At 45.1% G+C, this 20159-nt stretch overlaps 1 long non-coding RNA gene across 1 annotated transcript; it reads left to right on the top strand.

Moving 5' to 3' along the window:
- The first annotated feature begins 662 nt into the window (after positions 1-662).
- Positions 663-18873, top strand: LOC134390406 (uncharacterized). Its single transcript, XR_010024862.1, has 3 exons — positions 663-752; positions 17832-17907; positions 18816-18873. It is a non-coding gene; the product is annotated as an uncharacterized LOC134390406 (long non-coding RNA).
- Positions 18874-20159: the final 1286 nt, after the last annotated feature.

Consider the following 20159-nt stretch of genomic DNA (forward strand, 5'->3'; position numbering starts at 1 on the left):
TTACGCATGTCCCTGGCCCTGCTCCCTGGCCTGGTGCTTCTTCCCACGTTATCTAACGTTAACTCAGCCATTAGCCAAAGGAACGCAGGTGTCAGTGGCCCTTCTCTTCACCTGTCCGTGCTCCTGATCTTCACATCACGCTTCCTTCTCTTCCCTTCTCTTTGTTCTTTAGTACACTTCTCATTGAAGTCCTTTTTATCACATAAATATTTCTTCAACATCTTAATTACTCTTTCTGTATGTATAAAAGGCCACTTATGTATTATGCATAATCTGCATAATACATAATTTCTCTAACCAGATGCAGTCCAGAGAACTGAGTGGGTTTTTTATTTCACTTTGTGTTTTGGTTTTGATGTTGTTCCCTTTTGTAGGGAGGTAGGTATTCCCAAGGGAAAGATGCTGTAAATACTGAGTTAAGGAATCCCATGCGTAACATGAGGCAATGTTTTAAACTACTTGGTTATTTATCCTTACAGTATTGCTTCATAATTTATTAACGAAACCATTATCTTTTTTTCAAAATATTTTTGAATATCACTTTTATCTAGGAAGATTTTAGTATACTGATAATACCATTTAATGGTACTTCATCTTGCCAAGAAGCTTCCAGAATGGTGAAATCATTCCTGGCATCTGAATTTCTTCTCTTCCAGGACTCCTGATAGTTCAGGATGCTTCAGAGAGGGCGGCACTTATACCTCGTGGTCTTTCTGATGGCCAGTTTTATTCCCCTCCTGAATCTGAAGCAGGTAAAACATTTGAATGTCATTTGTGTTTTTGTTCCTCGTGCAAAAACTCTGCCTCTGTCCCTCTCCCTTCCCCCTCTATTTCTCAATACACTTAGCAAACATTTAACATACCAGGCATTCAGAACAGGAAAATAAGTAAGAACACAGCCTTATCTGAGACCAGTAGTGAGACTCAGAGATGGAAGCATATGTATAGTAGAGGGGCACAGACACTGTGATTTGTGATCCGCATCTTAGAAGACGGACAGACAAAGTGGTGGGTCCTGACTCCTTCTGTGTCACCTGTCATCCCTAAACCAGCCTTACTGTAGGATTTCCTGCGTCTAAGAATAGCAGCACCATCCTCCCACTTGACCACGTCGCAAGCCAGAGCCTCACTGCAGATTGTGTCCCTTTCTTACAGCTCACATTGTGTCATTCTCAAAGCTGCTGAGATTCTCCCTCCTTTATGTCTGCCTCCACGATCTCATTTGAATCTCTCACTTCCTGTCAGTTCCAACCTCAGTTCAGCATTTCTTGCTTCAGTTTCTGCAACAGGCTCTGTCTCCCTGCCTCTAGTTTTGCCTTCCACTAACCAGTCACCAGAGTGCTCTGTTAGAAATAGCAGTTGCACTCAGCCATAAAAAAACAGACAACCCAATTAATAGTGGGCAAAGGTCTTGAATAGACTTTACCAAAAAGATATACAAATGGCCAAGAAGCGCACGAAAAGATGCTTAACATCAGTGATCATTAGGAAAATGTAAATCAAAACCACAATGAGATCCCACTTCTAACCCGTGTGATGACTATTATATGGAAAGAACAAACCAGGAGATAACAAGTGTTGGTAAGGACATGGAGGAATTGGACCGCTTGTGCATTGCCAGTGGGAAGGTAAAATGGTACAGCCTCTGGAGAAAACAGTGTGGCCTTTTGTCAAAAAATTAAACATAGAACTAGCGTATGACTCAACAATTCCAGCTCTGGGTATATATCCATCCAAAAGAAATGAAAGCAGGGACTGGAACTGATTGTTGTTACACCTGTGCTCATGGCAGTGTTATTCACCATACCCAAAAGGTGCAAACAACCCAGATGGCCATCAGCAGGCGAATGCATAAACAAACTGTGATTTACGAGGATGCTTCAAAAAGTTTGTGGAAGGATTCTTGTAATTTTTAATTCTATTTTTCCATAACCTTTTAAAGTTCCCTCGCATATATATCCCATGGGATATTATTAAGCCTTCAGAAGCCGTGCCGACACATGCTACAACATGTATGAACCTTGAACACATTATGGGAAGTAAAATATGCCAGACATGACAGGACAACTATGTATGATTCCACCTACACGAGGCACCTAGAGAAGTCAAATTCATGGAGAAGATGTAGAACGGTGGTCTCCAGGGACTGGGGAAATTCTGGAGGAGGAGGGTGGTGATGGTTGCACAACCATGTGGATGTACTTAATTCTACTAAATGGTACACGAAAAATGGATAAAATGGTCCATTTTATGTTAACTATATTTTGCCACAAAAAAATTATTTAAACAATTGCTAACACTGTTGTAAGTGCCAGGTGTTGCTCTAAGGCGTCACTAGAATACACTCATTTCTCCTCATGACCAGTCTTAATTCTTATTGTCCCTGCTGTAGGGATGAACAAATCGAGGCACAGAGAAGTGACACACTTTGCCCAACACCACAGAAATAGTATGTGGTGGAGCTGGGGTTCGAACCCAGGCTTCAGGGTCAGAGTCCGTGTTCTTAACTACTAACTGACATGGCCTTTCTGTATTTACAGAAAGTAGAATTGATTCTGTCAGACCCCTGATCAAAGGCCTTCAGAGGAATAAAGGATTGAGAATGAATAGATCCTCAGCCTGGCAAAAAGTATCTCTGTGACCACTTCTAACCAGTTGTCCGACCTCTTGCCTTGTTACGGCTTCCTGTGTTCTATTCATGACTTTTCTTAAAATGCTGTGCTGTGAGGCCTTCAAGCCATTGTGCACATTGCTGTTTCTGTTCCAAACATCATCCCCTCTGCGATCCTAGTCTCCACTCACATATTCCAAAGGCTTCTACCCCTCCACTCCTCCCCACCCCGTCGCTTTGCCAGTCTTAGTTAGGGTGTTTTGCATGATCTTAGGGACCGCTTTCACAACCCAGTCATCCAGTGTCACCTGCACTGTCTCAGCACTGACCTGGTCTCTTTCCACCACTGGGATCTAAACTTGAGTGTTTTAGTCCATTTCCTGTTGCTTAGAACAGCATACCTGAAACTGAGAGTGTATAAAGAAATAAAACGTATTTCTTACAGTTTTGGAGGCTGGGAAGTCCACACTCATGTTGTGGGCACATATGATGAGGGCCTTGGTGGTGACTACAGCGATGCAGAGTGTCACATGGTGGGAATGGCTGAGCAAGAGAGGGCTGAGCAGCTCACTCACTCTCCTCATAAAGCCATCAGAACCAAGCCCATTACCACCCATTCAGTCATCGACTTATTACTCCATGAATGGATTGATCCATTCACTAGGGCATGAGCCTCACAGTCTAATCATCTCTTCAAGACCCCACCTTTCAATTACTTGAATAGGATTTCCCACCCTCAACATTGTTACAGTGGGGATTAATACATGAACTTTGGGGGACACATTCAACCCATAGAGTTGAGTGAGAGACTACATTATTGTATTCCCAGTGTTAAGCATGGTAAATATTTTAAACACATACACACAAACACACAATGTAATAAAACAGATTCCAGGCAGAAAGAGCCACATGACTGACAGTAGACCCAGCACTGTAAAACATCACTGTCGTAGAGGAACTCCAAGCAACTTGACATCCTGGACTACTGGTGTTGGGTCTAAAAGCTGCGTAAAACACAGAACACATGGAGCCAGATGAAATGCACAGGTGGATTCGCAGAAAATCTGTTTCTAAGAAAGTAGAGACTAGAGTGAAGTATTAAACTTCTCTATCTCATTGTGAGGATTCCCGCATTCAAATGTTTTATGTCATTTTTCTTTAAAAGAGGAAGTTCATATTATAATTTATGCTTTTCTGTTTCTCTTTCTAAGACTAAGAAAATTTCTCAGTCCTAATGTATTTTCTTAATTAGAAGTTCAGGACAGCTGGATGATAAAAACGTGAGGAATATGCCACCTCAGGCAGCCTCCAGCTTCCCTCATGGACCAGCTGGCTTTTTATCTGTGACTTCTACCACCACCTAGTGGTGCTATGGAGCATTACCACGTCATTGGGTTATGAGCTAAACAAGAACGTTGGGCAGCTGCTTTGTGTAGGACATAATGCAGAGGAGGAGTGTGCACAATGGCTTACTTTACTGTATTGTGTTTGCATCGTCTGAATCTTCCATTTAGGAAAGAATTAAAAATTTAAACATTACTGTTCATCAAAAAAGACGACTCAACTCTAGAGCAAAGTTTTCTTGTGATGCCAGTAGCTAACAATTCAGCAGACTTCTGGTATCTGAAATTATAAGCTGCTGTTGCCCTGATATAGCACTGACCTACCCCTGGTACACAGGAGGGCATCTGAAAAGGCCCAGCTTGCCTTTTTTGTCTTTTTCTCCCAGCACCTAATACAATACCTAGCACATGTTAGATTTATAACTGTTGAATGAGTGGAGGAAAAGACGAGATAAATAGGAGGCATCATAAATAAAAGTGTTAGCATTTTTCCTTGTAAAGAAACAACTTGAATTTTTGTATCACAGGGACTTGGGAAATTCACACATTTTATTAGGTGTCCTTTTAAAGGTAGTTTGTAGACTTTCTTGTTGATCTGACCACATCCAAGGAAGCACGATCCTCCCTCAGATGACTGGGTTGAAGCTATTATATGTGACCCATTATGATGTGAGGAAAGTGTAATTCTTCACCTCGCACATCAGGGCAAGACTGACTGACAATGAGGAATAGCTCAGTTGCATAATGTCTTCTGTTCTAAGCAAGTCTGGGTGAAGGCATTAAATTCTAATTTAATGTGCCTGCTCCACAGCCGTGTGTAGTTGTTATTAGAGACCCTTTGATCTCTCCATAGTGTTCTTGAGATGATCAATCATGTCATCACCTTTGTGAGTGAATAGATTTGAAATGCAGTTTTTCCCATCTTTTAATTAAAATTTTGAAAAGTTTTCAAAAATCATTACCAGGTATATTGAATAACATGCACTTTTCAAAAAAGCTTGAGTGAGGTATAATTTGCATACCATAAAATTCATCTATCCTGGATGTATTATTTCATAATTTTTTGTCATAATTTTTCATCTAACATCACAATATAATTTTAGAACATATTCATCACACAGAAAACTTCTTTCAAACCCATTTGCAGTTAATCCCTGCTAGTCCTTGTTTAACTTTTTAGGAAATCACCACAAAAATCCAAAATTTAAGACATTTTGAGTGCTGACATGGTGCTTTAGAGAAATACTCATTGGAGCATTTTGGATTTCATGTTTTCAGATTAGGAACGTTCAACTGGCATGTATTCTGCACATATTCCAAAATTTAAGGAGATCCAAAATCTGAAATACTTCTGGTCCCATGCATTTTGGATAAGGGATACTCAACGAGTACTTCACATTCTGTCCAACAACATATAAGGGTTTCAGTTTCTTCATATACTCACCAACGCTTGGAATTATCAGTATTTTTGATTATAGCCAGCCAGTCTCACGGGTTTCAAGTGGTATCTCATTGTCATTTTAATGTGTATGTCCCTAATGACAGATTTTTTTTTTTATGTTACGTTCATATGTCTTCCATGGAGACACGTCTATTTCATCTTTTGCCATTTTTAGTTGTTTTCTTTTGTTATTTATTAAGTAGTAAGTGTTCATTAAACATTCTAGAAAAAAATTCTTTATCGGATATATGGTTTGCAATTGTTTCCTCCCAGTTCGTCTTTTCACTTCTTCATACCGTCTTTTGAAACACAAGTTACATTCATTCTCTTGCTTTTGGAAATCCAGTTGTCCCAGCACCTGTTGTTGAAAACACAACCTTTCCCCCATTGAAAAGACTTTGGCACATTCTTCCAAAATCAGTTGACCATCAATGTGCCAAGTCAGCTCTTACTTCCTTTACTCTGTTTATATTGGGATTAGCTGGCTCTTCTTTTTCTACTTTCTTCAGGTGCCCTTACATGATGGACTTGAGACTTTTCATCGTGGCTGATAGATGCATTTAAAGCCATATGTTTTCTTCTAGGCTTTGCTTTCGTGACATCTCATGAGTTTTGATATGTTTTCATTGTCGTGCATTCCTCGGCTTCTAGCAGGTTAATGATGATGTACATTTAGATCTCTTCGTATATATCCTAGTCTGTGTTCGTTCAGCTAATTAAATGTGTAGATTGATATTTCTCAACAAATTTGGGGAATCGTGGCCATAATTTCTTCAACATTTTCCTGACTCTTTTCTCTTCCCTTCTTCTGGGACCCTCATTACATGTATGTTGTTATGCTTGATGTTATCTCACAGGCCTCTGGGCTCTAATCAATTTTGCTTCTCCCTCTTTCTCTCTGTTTCAGACTGGATTTTTTTTCTTCTGCCATCTTGAATATTTTCTTGATCCCCTCTAGTGAAAATTTCATTATAATTATGCTTTTCTAATCCAGAATTTCTTTTTTTAAATTTCTGTCCCTTTTTGTAATTTCTGTTTCCTTTTTGAGAATCTGTAGTAATTGATTTATTTTTGTCATATTTACCTTAAAATTTTAAAATTGGCTAGCTATAGTTCTTTGAACATGTTTATAAGAGCTGCTTTGATGCTTTTGTCTGCTAAATACAATATTTGGAGACAGATTGTTTTGACCGTTTGTTGTTGTTCCGTGAGAATGGTCACACTTCCTTTGCATGTCATACTTTTAGTTGGAGAGTATTTTGCTGAAACTATATTGTAGCCACTCTAGATTCTAATGTTTTTTCTCAAAAGGTGGCTACTGTTGCTATTTGTTTATTTGTTTAATAAATGGTGCTACATCTGCAAAATCTAGACTCCCTGGGATGTGTGGCTGCTTCTGTCTTCCGTTTTTTGTTTCATTGTTTTTTTCTTTTTAAGTCTTGCTTTTCTTTCTAAGCCTAGCTTCATACAAGTCACCTTGTGTCTACAGAGCTTAGTGGTAGCCAGTGATTGCACAGAGGTTGTACTGAAACACTGGATTAAGGCTTCCATCCTGTGCCTAGGGGATATGAACATGGGCTGGTTAACACATTCATAGTCAGGCCATTTTCAGGTCTTCCCCAGCTTTTACTTCTGACTGTGTCCTTTCATGCCCTCTCTGCTCGTGCTCACAGCTCAGTGTGTTTGGCTAGCTTGGGCTTTCTTGGTTCTCCTCTGTGCATGCCCTCAGCCTCAGCCAGGCAAATGCTTGCTGCAGCAATGACCACAACCTCAGTCCAGCAGAGCAGCTGGCTCTTCTTCTCACCTAAATGTGCCCCACCCCTAGAGAACCACAAGCCATGGAGCTGGGAGGTGGGAGGTGGGGAGGAGTGGGAGCAGCTCCAGGCAAGAGCACCATGTGGGTCCCTGCATTCTGCAGTTTTTCAAACATAAACACTGCTCCCATTGTAGTCTGCCTTTAGCCACTTCCAGAGAGGTGAAATGCCTAGTTTTGTCCATTTTGCCAAGTTTTATGAGTGCTTTTTAGGGAGAGGCTTTATTGACCTCCTCACTATACCACAGAAAAAGTTCCTTTTAAAGTACGTAAGGAATGAATTTTGTTATGTTTTTCCTAAGAATTAACTTTTAAAAAATGAATTTACCTTTATTTAGGATTACCACATAATTCCAAGACTCATTGTAGAGGTAGAGATAACCCCCAACCTTTTGGGGTAAACAATACCAGGTACTTAGGACTTTCCGCTACCAGGTGCTTGAGACTTTCCGTTACCAGAAGATAAGGTCTTTCCATTGCCAGCGGGAAGGGACTTTCCAAAGAGCCCAAAGTTCACCCAGTTCCAGGAAGGGCCTAACCACAAAAGGGGTGGGCTATTGGTCAATTCCCCAGTTCCTCGTCTGTGTACCACCCCACTGAAGGCCACCAACGAAATTAAAATCATCTCAGATGACCAATAAGCTGTGTACAACTCATCCTGTTGCCAAAGTCTGCCTACCAAACTGAATAAAAAGTGCTTGTGTTAAGAGCTCGGGGCCGCTTCTGTCCTGAAGATGGGGCGACCCCAGGATGCTGGAATAAAAACCTCTTGCTTGATTGCAACGATCTCTGTCTCCTGGACTTTGGGAGATGAGTCTTCCTAACAAGTAGGATTTGCACTTTTGGGCCAGTCTTACATTTTGGTGCATTGGCCCTGAAACAGCTCGCTCTGGGACCAGAGACTAGAGAATGGAGGATCGCTCGAGTAGGTACCGCTCTTGTCTGTCTGTCTGCTGTGTCTTTCTTTGTGTCTTTGTTGTCTGCCTTAATCTGGCTTCGGCTTTTTGGTGGCTCCGGGATGGGGTCGTCGGTCTGGTTTTGGTTTTTTGGAGGCTCCGAGACAGAGTCACCAGTCTGTGGTCTTCCATAGAGGCAGGTAGACGTACCGGTATGCTGCGGTCACAGGAATACTGGAGGACGCTTCAGATTCCTATGTGGGAGATGAACGGGTTGAGCTTCATGGGAGATCTCTAGGAAGGAGACCCCTTCTGAGTTCTCTGATAATCAGGTTGTGGCGCCTGTGGCAGGGGTGCGTCAGTGTTTTGGTTTTTGTTTGTCTGTTCTTGGAGATGAATGGGTTCACCTTCATGGGAGATCTCTAGGAAGGAGACCCCTTCTGAGTTCTCTTATAATCAGGTTGTGGCGCCTGTGGCAGGGGTGCGTCAGTGTTTTGGTTTTTGTTTGTCTGGTTGTGTGTGTGTTGGCACTGATGACGTTCTGGGGCAACATGGGGCAGACTGTCTCGACCACTTTAAATCTGACTCTGAAATACTGGACTGATGTGAAGGCCAGGGCACATAATCTGTATGTACAGGTGAAAAAGGATAAGTGGGCAAGGCTTTGTTCCTCGGAGTGGCCGACTTTCCAACTCGGGTGGCCCGCCGAAGGCTTCTTCTCTCTGCCGCTGATCACGGTAGTAAAGAGAAAAATTTTTGGTTTCAATTCTAAAAGTCACCCAGACCAGGTCCCTTATATCATCATCTGGGAAGATCTGGTCAAGGACCCTCCTCCGTAGGTCGGTCCCTTTGTTCTCCTAACAGGTCCATCGGCCGTGTTTGCTCTTAAAGAGATGGGAAAGAAACCAGAGGGCCTACCTCCCACCGAATCGGACTTGTTTCTCCTAGACCCTCCTTCTCCTTATCCTCCCTCCCTCCACCAACAGGTAGCCTGCCTGTCAACTCCGCCGGAGGACCCACAAGGAACAAGGGAGGGACCTGTGCAGGGGACGCGTAGTAGGTGAGCAGCCCCTCCAGAGGCAATTCCTATCTTTCCCTGCAGGCTTATGGCCCTCCTGATGAAGAGGGAAACCAGCCCTTACAGTACTGGCCTTTCTACTCTTCTGATCTTTACAATTGGAAATCTCATAATCCCCTTTTTCTGAAAACCCCCAGGGTCTCACGAACCTTGTAGAATCCCTCCTCTTTACTCATCAGCCCACCTGGGATGACTGCCAGCAGCTCCTCCAGGTCCTGTTCACCACCGAGGACAAACAACGAATCCTCCTGGAGGCTTGAAAGAATGTTGCAGGAGATGAAGGGCGACCTACACTCCTCCCTGATGTCATAGATGCAGGATTTGCATTGACCAGACCGAACCGGGATTTCAACTCGGCAGAAGGTAGGGAGAACCTGAAGGTCTATCACCAGGCTCTAATGGCAGGTCTCTGAGGGGCAGCAAAACGCCCCACCAATTTGACTAAGGTAAGAGAGGTAATCCAGGGGCCGAATGAGTCTCCATCAGCATTTCTGGAGAGACTCATGGAGGCATTCCATCAGTTTATCCCGTATGATCTTAGTAGTGAGGAGCACAAGGCTCCAGTGACACTTGCTTTTATTGACCAGTCTAGTAGAGACATCAGGAAGAAACTGCAGAGGTTTGAAGGGTTACAAGATAAGTCATTGAGGGAATTAGTGCAGGTGGCTGAAAAGGTTTATCATAATAGAGAGTCACAGGAAGAAAAAGAAGACAGAAAGCAGAAAGATCAGGAGGCTAAAGAAATAAAGAGAGAAAAGCGCCAAGAAAGAAATCTTCACAAAATTCTGGCCACTGTAGCCAGGGAAACTAGGGAACCTAGTAAGACAGTACCGGGCAGCAAGAAGGAACCCCTAGCAAAAGATCAGTGTGCATACTGCAAGGAGAAAGGACACTGGGCTCGAGAATGCCCCAAGAAAATGAAATAGCCTCAGGCCCCAAAGTCTTGGCCCTGCAGGAAGACAGTGATTAGAGGGGATGGGGTTTGGACCCCCTCCCCAAACCCAGGGTAACCCTAACAGTGGAAGGGAAGCCCACTCAGTTCTTGGTAGATGCTGGTTCTCAGCATTCAGTGTTACTGCAAACAAATGGACCCCTCTTGAATAAAAAATTGTAGGTGCAAGGAGCTACAGGGAACAGACAGTACCCATGGACTACCTGAAGAATGGTAGACCTAGGCGTGGGCTGGGTATCCCACTCGTTCATTGTCATTCCTGAGTGCTCCTACCCATTACTGGGAAGAGGCCTCCTCACCAAAATGGGTGCTCAAATTCATTTTGACCCTGAGGGAGCTCGGGTGTAAAATCGACAAGGAAAGCCTCTCCAGGTACTAACTCTCAGGCTGGAAGATGAATGCCAATTGTTTGAAAAACAAGGGCAGGAGACCGGACAGATGGACTGGTGGTTAGAAAACTACACCCAGGTGTGGGCAGAAACTGCAGGGATAGGGAAGGCTAAAAACCAGCCCCTCGTCCACATAGAGCTGAAGGCTCAGGCCAGTCCTATAGCTGTCTGACAATACCCAATGTCCCGAGAGGCACACAAAGGCATCCGAACCCACATTGCCCATTTGCTCCAGCTGGGGATCCCACAGAAGTGCCAATAAGCCTGGAACACGCCATTGCTACCGGTCCAAAAACCTGGGTCTAATGACTACAGACCAGTCCAAGACCTCTGAGAGGTAAACAAGTGGGTGGCCAACCTCCACTCCAAAACCCCTAGCCCCTATAATCTTTTAAGCTCTCTACCCCCAGACAGGACCTGGTACGCAGTACTGGATCTCAAAGATGCATTCTTCTGTTTACCGCTGGCTGTAAAAGTCAAGATTACTTTGCCTTCAAATGGAAAGATCCAGAGACTGGCCTAGCAGGGCAACTCACATGGACCCGCCTGCCCCAAGGATTCAAAAACTCGCCCACCATCTTTGACGAGGCCCTCCACCAAGACTTGGCTATGTTTCTGGCCTCTAACCCCCAGGGAACTCTGTTGCAGTATGTAGATGACCTCCTCCTGGCAGCAGCCGATGAAGAACTGTGTCTGGAAGGAACAAAGCATCTCCTTACAGAGTTGGGAGAACTGGGCTATCGAGCTTCTGCCAAAAAGTCTCAGATCTGCAAGTGACAGGTCAGTTACCTGGAGTACCTTCTTAAAAATGGGAAGAGATGGTTATCTGAGGCCAGAAAAGAGACAGTGTTCCACATTGCACCATTCGCTAACCCAAGACAAGTCAGGGAAGTTTTAGGTACTGCCGGGTTCTGCCACCGATGGATACCTGGTTTTGCTGAGATGGCAGCCCTGTTATATCCCCTCACTAAGAACAGTCAGCCCTTCAAGTGGGGAAAAGAAGAACAACAGGCTTTTAACAACATCAAGAGAGCCTTGATGTCCGCACCGGCTCTGGGGCTCTCCGACGTAATCAAGCCCTTCCACCTGTATGTGGCAGAAAATAAGGGGATTGCAAAGGGGGTCCTAACTCAAAAACTGGGCCCCTGGAAAAAGCCTGTAGCATATCTGTCTAAAAATCTAGGCCCATTAGCCTCGGGGTGGCCAGCTTGTCTAAGGATCATAGCGGCAGTGGCAGTTCTGGTAAAAGATGCTGACAAGTTGACTATGGGACAGAGTTTGGTAATCTCGGCACCTCATGCTTTAGAGAGTATTGTCCACCAGCCCCTCGACCGCTGGCTCACAAATGCTCGCATGACTCACTCTGTTACTGAACTCAGACTGAGTTACTTTTGCTCCCCTGGCGAGCTTAAATCCAGCCACATTGCTCCCAGACCCTGACCTCAACCCTCCTATCCATGACTGCCAACAAGTGCTTGCTGAGGCACATGAATGGTGGAAAGACTTGTCAGATCAGCCTGTGACGGACACCGAAGCCACCTGGTTCACTGATGGCAGCAGTTTCCTGGAGGAAGGAGTGCAAAAGGCAGGAGCCGCTATAGTAGATGGCCAGAACCTGATATGGGCACAGGCCTTACTGCAGGAACGTCCACCCAGAAGACAGAACTCATTGCCCTCACGAAAGCCCTTGAACTAGGAGAGGGCAGAAGAATCAACATCTATACAAATAGCAGGTATGACTTTGCCACTGCCCATGTGCATGGCGCTATCTATCAGCAATGGGGTCTGTTAACCTCTGGAGGAAAAGAATATAAAACAAGGCAGAAATCATAGCGCTGCTAGAGGCACTTCACCGACTGCTAAAAGTGAGTATTATACACTGCTCAGGCCACCAGAAAGGCGATTCCCCCATCACCAGGGGAAACAACTTGGCCGATTCTGAAGCAAGGGCAGCAGCCAACAGGTCCACTTCTCTTCTGCTAGTTAACATCACAAAGCTAGAGGAGCCCAAGTTAAGTACTCTGCTGAAGATGTAGCAGAGGTCTCAAGGGACTCTAATAACCATTTCAGTCAGGAAAAAGGGCGCTGGCATGCAGTGTCAGGCAAGCCTATCTTGCCACAAGAACAAGCACACGCCATGATTAAACAAATGCAACAATGGACTCATCTGGGAGTACACAAATTGGTCCAGACTGCCCTAAAAACAAAATATCACATCATAGGGCTAAAACAATTAGCAGAACAGATAGTTTATAAGTGTGTGCCATGTCAAAAGGTAAATGCTTGTAAGAATACCATGGGACCTGGCAAAAGACGCAGGGGAGAAAGACCTGGTGTATATTGGGAAGTGGACTTTACAGAGATCAAGCCAGGTAAATATGGTTACAAGTACCTCCTAGTTTTTGTAGACGCCTTCTCTGGATGGGTAGAAGCATTCCCAACAAAGCAGGAAACTGCCACTGTCGTGGTCAAGAAAATCCTGGAAGAAATCTTCCCACGCTTCGGGGTGCCCAAGGTAATCGGGTCCGACAATGGACCCGCCTTCATTGCCAAGGTAAGCCAGGGTGTGGCCAGATACCTAGGGGTCGATTGGAAATTATATTGTATCTACAGACCCCAGAATTTAGGACAGGTAGAAAGGATGAACAGAATTCTAAAAGAGACCCTGACTAAATTAACCATGGAGACTGGTGTGAACTGGGTGGTGCTCCTTCCCTTGGCCCTGTTTAGAGCAAGGAACACCCCTTCTTGGTTCAACCTGACCCCCTTTCAAATTCTGTATGGTACCCCTGCCCCCTTGACTTTATTGGGGGATGCATTTGAACCCACTTGCCACAGTAACAGTGACTTATATGCCAGGTTAAAAGGACTGCAAGCAGTGTAGAAGGAAGTCTGCATGCAGCTGGTGGCCACCTATGAACCTGGGACCCCTGAAGTTTCTCACCAGTTCCAGGTCAGGGACACGGTCTACATAAGACGACATCACTTCCAGACTCTGGAACCCCGCTGGAAGGGACCTTACCTGGTGCTCCTGACAACACCAACGGCCGTAAAAGTAGACGGGATCACCGCTTGGATCCACACCTCACACGTAAAGCCTGCACCACTAGCTGAGGGCCAAAGATCAAAAGACGCCACCTGGAGAGTCCAGAGTTCCAAGGAGCACCCCTTAAAACTTAACATTGTTTGGACACCTTAGGTGTTATAAGATGAAAATTCTTTAACTCCTTCTGTGCCTGGAAGTCTTTCCCCAGAGCTTGGGAGCTTCCAGCCCACATACCCCTCGAAAGTTAACTTGGTATGTTATAAATGGAGTAGGGGATAAGATCTGGAACTCATCCATAGTCACCTCCTGGTCATGGTGGCCTGACCTGTTTCCCGATGTGTTCAAATTATCCATGGGATCCCCAGCCAACTGGGATTTAGAAGGATACTTTGATGCTCACACACCCCCTTCTACCCCCTCCCCACCGGGGTGGCTTGGGCTCGATCCATGGGGGGGTGGCTCTACTGGAGATCGGAGAAGTAGGCTGAGCGCTCTCACCTTCTATGTGTGCCCTGGGTTCCACCATAACAGGGCACTTAACCACAGATGTGGAGGGAAAGGAGATTAGTTCTGTAAGAACTGGGGCTGTGAGACCTCGGGGGACATGCATTGGGGTCCCTCATCATCCTGGGATTATATAAAGGTAACTGCTAATTATACCTACCAAAAGACAGGGAGCCAAGGAAACCCAAATTAGAAAAATGTCCCTGCCTGCAAGGGATGGTACCGCCCCATCCGAGTGTCCTTCGCGGATTAAGGAAAGAAAATCACTGGATGGGAAACAGGGTTTACGTGGGGATTAAGGTTCTATAAAGAGAGGTATGATGATGGACTGTTGTTCATCATCAAGCTCAAAATAGAAACCCAGTATACCGCCATAGGCCCAAATGAATACCTAGCTCCAGTAGTCAAACCAAAGACCACCCCAACACCCCCAGGTACCCAACCAGAGTCCTCAGTCCCCACTGTAGGGTCAGAGGCTACAGCACCAAAGAAAATAACTCAGCCCCCTGAACCTAGGCCTCAAAAACACCCTGGGTTATTCCGCTTAATCTCTGAAGCCTTCAAGATCTTAAATAGTACCAACGCCAATGCTACCCGCTCTGGCTGGCTTTGTTATAATGTTGCTCCCCCATATTATGAAGGAATAGCCTTCAGAAACGAAATTAATACTACAACTGATGCCTCCAACTGTCGTTGGCAGCAACAACAGGTCAAACTCACTCTGTCAGCTATTGCGGGGCAAGGAACATGTGTGGGAAAAATCCCTTCCTCACACAGCCAGCTGTGCAACCAGACTCTTAACTTGACCGAGTGGTCTGGTGACACGTATCTGTTGCCCCCTCCAGAAGGATGGTGGGCCTGCGCTACTGGGGTCACGCCCTGTGTTAGCTTGCAGGCCCTAGACGAGACCCAGGATTTCTGTGTCTTGGTTCAGTTGTTGCCTCGGCTTGTTTACCATCCCTATGAAGAACTATTATCACACTGGGATGAAAATAATGGGAACTACCGAACAAGAAGGGAGCCCCTAAGTATCACACTTTCTATCCTTTTAGGCTTAGGATTGGGAACAGCTGGGGCAGCAACAGGAGCTTCAGCTCTGGCTATTCAACATCAGAATTACCAAAGTTTACAGGCAGCCATAGATGCTGATATTAAAGAAATAGAAAATTCAATTACTAAATTACAAGAGTCCCTCACCTCTCTTTCTGAGGTGGTCCTACAAAATAGAAGGGGACTAGACCTCTTGTTCCTTCAGCATGGGGGACTCTGCGCTGCACTAAGAGAAGAATGTTGTTTTTACATTGATCACTCAGAGGTAATTAAAGACTCCATGGCCAAAATTAGGGAAGGCCTAGCCAAAGAAAAAAAGAAAGAGAACAAAATCAGGGATGGTTTGAGTCATGGTTCAACTCCTCTCCGTGGCTCATGACCCTCGTGTCTACCTGACTAGGACCGCTAGTCATTTTGGTGTTGCTCCTGACCTTTGGTCCTTGCATTTTGAAACGCTTGCTAGCTTTTGTTAGAGAACGTGTTGGTACTGTTCAAATTATGATGTTAAGGCAACAATATCATGAATTAAACCAACAGGAAACAGTATTTCATGATTGAAATACACACAAGAAAAAGGGGGGAATGTAGAGGTAGAGACAACCCCCAACCTTTTGGGGTAAACAATAACAGGTACTTAGGACTTTCCGCTACCAGGTGCTTGAGACTTTCCGTTACCAGGAGATAAGGACTTTCCATTGCTGGCGGGAAGGGACTTTCCAAAGAGCCCAAAGCTCACCCAGTTCCAGGAAGGGTCTAACCACAAAACGGATGGGCTATTGGTCAATTCCCCAGTTCTTCGTCTGTATACCACCCCACTGAAGGCCACCAACGAAATTAAAAGTCACCTCAGATGACCAATAAGCTGTGTACAACTCCTCCTGTTGCCAAAGTCTGCCTACCAAACTGAATAAAAAGTGCTTGTGTTAAGAGCTCAGGGCCGCTTCTGTCCTGAAGATGGGGCGACCCAAGCATGCTGGAATAAAAACCTCTTGCTTGATTGCAACGATCTCTGTCTCCTGGTCTTTGTGAGATGAGCCTTCCCAACAAGTAAGATTCGCACTTTTGGGCCAGTCTTACAACATCAATTCATTGCGGCTCAAATGCCATTGGCCTGGCAGTTGGAAAGTGAACCTGGGAGCAGGAAGACTTGCTGTGACTGTCCTCCCCAGACTCTTTCAAAGTGAGAAAGCAGTTCAGCCACCCACGTCTCTGTGACTTGCAGCAGCTTAATAGTCTGGAAAGCAAATTCTTCCTACACTGCACCCTTATGTATTTATTTCACCACAAATTCAACCTGGACTGTGTGACATTTATGAGGCTGAGATGAGGGACAGTCTTTTCTTAAGATTCTTAAGATGGAGTCTCAGCTTTCTTCCTCCTTTACCAGAAGTGTTCTTGGCTGTGATCCAGGAAGACATGCTCATAAGATAAAAATGTCCTCCTGAAAGTGTATCTAACAAGATCAAAGCAGCAGTTGAGGCAGGCTGCGTCTTTTATGTGTGAATTTATTAAACCCCGAACCTGCCTGCTTGGTCTTCTCACAGCTCCCTTTTTATTTCCCTTTCCTGGCTGTGAAAGTAACACATGCTTTTTATAAAAAGATGCAACAAACAAAGATTAAAAATCACCTATCCTTCAAACTATTAGGCAATATTGCGTTGACAGTGTAGTTTGTTTCCTTCTGGTTGTTTGTGTGTGTGTGTGTGTGTGATTTTACATCATTCTGCCCATCCTGCCTATATTATTTACATCGTGCTTTGAAAAAATAAAATGTAAAAGTTGTAAAGTCAATTAAAGTACCTTATACCAAATTTGGAATATCCAGAAATATATATAAAAGTCACATGGTTATTTTCTTCTCACTCTTTGTCACTTGCGCCTATACATTTGGCTTTTAAATTTTATCAAACGTGATCTTGCGGTACATAAAGTTTATTCATTACATATTTGCTTTTACCTTACGGCAGGTGCACTTTCCGTGTTGTTATAAGCTACCTACAAACATGATTGTAAGTGGAGGCATCCATTTACCAATTCATGGAAACGTAATATTTAATCCTTTTAAAGTTCCAGATAGTTAGCTTTCTTTTCTACTTTTTAGAGAGACTTTACCTAATGAACCATAAATATTATTTCTTTTGAGATGGTTCCTAAGGAAAGAATCCAGAGTAGGCTGACTGGGGTGCGTGTAGGAATCATATAAGGCTCACTGGACCTTGACGCAGCACTGCTGGACAGTGGTCACTGGCAGTGGCACAAGGGTGACCGTCAGACACAGCACTCATAGCCTTAGGAAACTGCTCTCTCACCTGGCATAGCAATTTCTAGAAATACCTAGATTAAATTCTTTGTCCCAAAGCTCAGCATTATTTACCCTTCAACCATACATACAAGCTTGTCAGCCGAGAGGAGGAGGAGGACCAGCCAAGGGTGACAACTACTGGTCTGTGTGAACACTTTTCCTCGTGCACAAGTGAAAGCCATGTTGACAGATTAGTGCAAGTGATAGATTGTTTTTTAAGTTTTCCTCCTATATGAAATAAAGCTTTAAATGCACTAAATGCGCCGTTGTTAACTTAAATCTCCTGAGGATTAAACATTTGCATCTTCCATTTAAACTTTTATGCATGTGTGTTGTCATCTGAATGACACGTTTGTCCCTTTAATGGAGTGACATGCTTTTTCTCCTGCCTCTTCCCCTGGTGTAGGATCTGAGGAAGAAGCTGAAGAGAAACAGGACGGTGAAAAACCACTTTTAGAGCTTTGAGCGCCACTTCTGTTAAAGTAAGTGTTTGGAAATGAAACTGGCCACAAAGTAGTATTTTCTCTGAGTAGATTCAGAATCAAATTAGCAGAATGTGCGTGTAAGTACATACTCAGATTTGTGTTATTCACATGAATTTACCAGTCAGTTTAATTAATGTAAATTTCTTAACGTATTCTCTGTAGGTATAAATTTGTAAATATGAGAAATACCTCAGAGACCCACATTTCTAGAACAGGATGAGTCACGTTTGTTTACATAGGCGGGACATGTGTGCCAGTCACTGTCCTAGTTGCAGGGAGTCACCTGTGAATGTTCCAGGGACAGCGCGAGCAGATGCCTCCTTTTACACTCGAGGCCACAGAGCAACAGAGGGGCCGTGTGACTTGTTCAGAGTCACACGGGGGACAAGTGGCAGAACTGGGCCCGTCTGGTGCAGGGCGGTCTAGCGCTGCATCGCCTGTCGCTCGAGGGGCTGGGGGTGACCGGGGAAGCTGCGCATGTGGAAGCTGCCGCACATGGCAGTGGGATTACAGGGAGCTCTGGGCAGAGCCCCTCGTTATGTCCCTTCAAACTGTCAAAGCAGACACTTCGACCTCGTAAATAGAGGCAGAGACATGAACTGTAGCTAGCGGCAGCCACTTGGTCTAATTGTCCAACCAAGAAGGAAACACAGTTGGTGGCTTTCGAGTGGCAGGAAGCCCAGACAGAGGCGGCTGAGGTCCTGCGGGAAGGAGCCTGCGCATGCGCCAGCCCGCGCTCCGCCACCGCCCTGCCCGGCGTCCGGGGACGCGAGCGCCACTGCGCCCCCTGCCGGAGCCCTCGGGAGGAGCCGCCCTGCCCGCCGCCCTCAGCGCAGGCGCCTGGGAACCTGTGCGGGGCTTTCTGTGTTCACGCTGCAGCCCACCTGCCTCTGTCTCTCCCTAAGTGTGAAGAGCCTCCCTGAGAGTCATCCCAGGGGAAGACGCCTGGCCATGGGGACGCCCCTTCTGACTGCACTGGGCAGCTGAGCCAGCACGTGTTTACGCGGGACCTCGCGGACAGGGCACCGCGTTCACATGGCTCGGCCGCCTGCCTGGGGCTGGGGAGATCGGGACACTGCCCAGTGAGTGACACTGCTCCGCTCTGTCCCAGAGCAGCTGAAGGAACGTCTGTGCTGGGTTCCTCATTAAGAGACTCATTAACATACTGAAATAACAGTTTTGTAGTAGGCAAAACACTTTTTTTGTTTTATGTCTCAGATTTTTTTGTATTTCTTTCTTAATACCCTACATTTCCCTTGTGGTTTTTAACTCATGCACATGTGCCGTTTGGACAATTGAAAAAGTAATAAAATCCAACATAACAAAATGATTAATTTTTCTTCTTTTGTGTCATGCATTCGGTCTAAAGTGTTGGAGTTATGAAAGCGGCACGTGAGAGATTGTGAATACATGTAAAATGTCACCAGACATTTTGCGTTATTTGTGTCATGAAATGGTGTCTGCCTCAGCAATGTGCTTCTGAAATACGCTGAAGACTCTTATTGAATCCACACTATGAAATCATTGCTGTCGTTTTGCCTTCCTCTCTAGCTTATTTGAATTTCAAGGAACTAAATTGTATCATGAGCTACTTTGTCCAAAACAGATATTCACCTTAATGCTCCTGGAAGGCAAGATGTCTATTAGATTTCTCTCCTTGGTCTCTGCGTCATTTAAGAAAACTTTAATTGAGTATAGTGGTGACGACGCTGGTGTGGGGGACAGTGACTGTCTGTGTAGCTCAGATCAACCCATCTGTGCTTGTTCTAAGGGTGGACCAGACCTCAGCGGTGCAACTGGCGGCCTTGCTGGGAGGCTGGGGTCTCACCAGGAGGAGCTTTTCATGGCAGAGAAGGGACAAAGACGATCTCTGGGTTCTGGCCTTGGGACCGAAACCTCAGGAACTCAGTGGAGTTTCTAGTGAGAGTGTTCTGTCTCAGGAGTGGAGTCGTCCATATACCAAGCCTACAGACAATGCCCTAAGCCAAGGTTCGGGTTATTTATTTATCTTAAGAAACAAGTCTCTCCCTCATAGGAAGCCAGGGCTGGTGCAGAAGGGGCTCTCAGAGCACAGACCAAGGGGGATGAGGTATGTGATTAGAATGTGCCGTGGAATTCCAGCTGTGGAAGCCTGAAGTGATTATCTCAGTGATGGAGACACGCTTCCCCCAGGGACTGAGAGACGGAGCCCAAGGGCCTGGGGACCAGCTCCCCACCATGTGGAGTGCGGCAGGGATGGGGAGCTTCGC

The sequence above is a fragment of the Cynocephalus volans genome, chromosome 11 (genome assembly GCF_027409185.1).
Source record: "Cynocephalus volans isolate mCynVol1 chromosome 11, mCynVol1.pri, whole genome shotgun sequence".
Classification (NCBI taxonomy): Eukaryota; Metazoa; Chordata; class Mammalia; order Dermoptera; family Cynocephalidae; genus Cynocephalus; species Cynocephalus volans.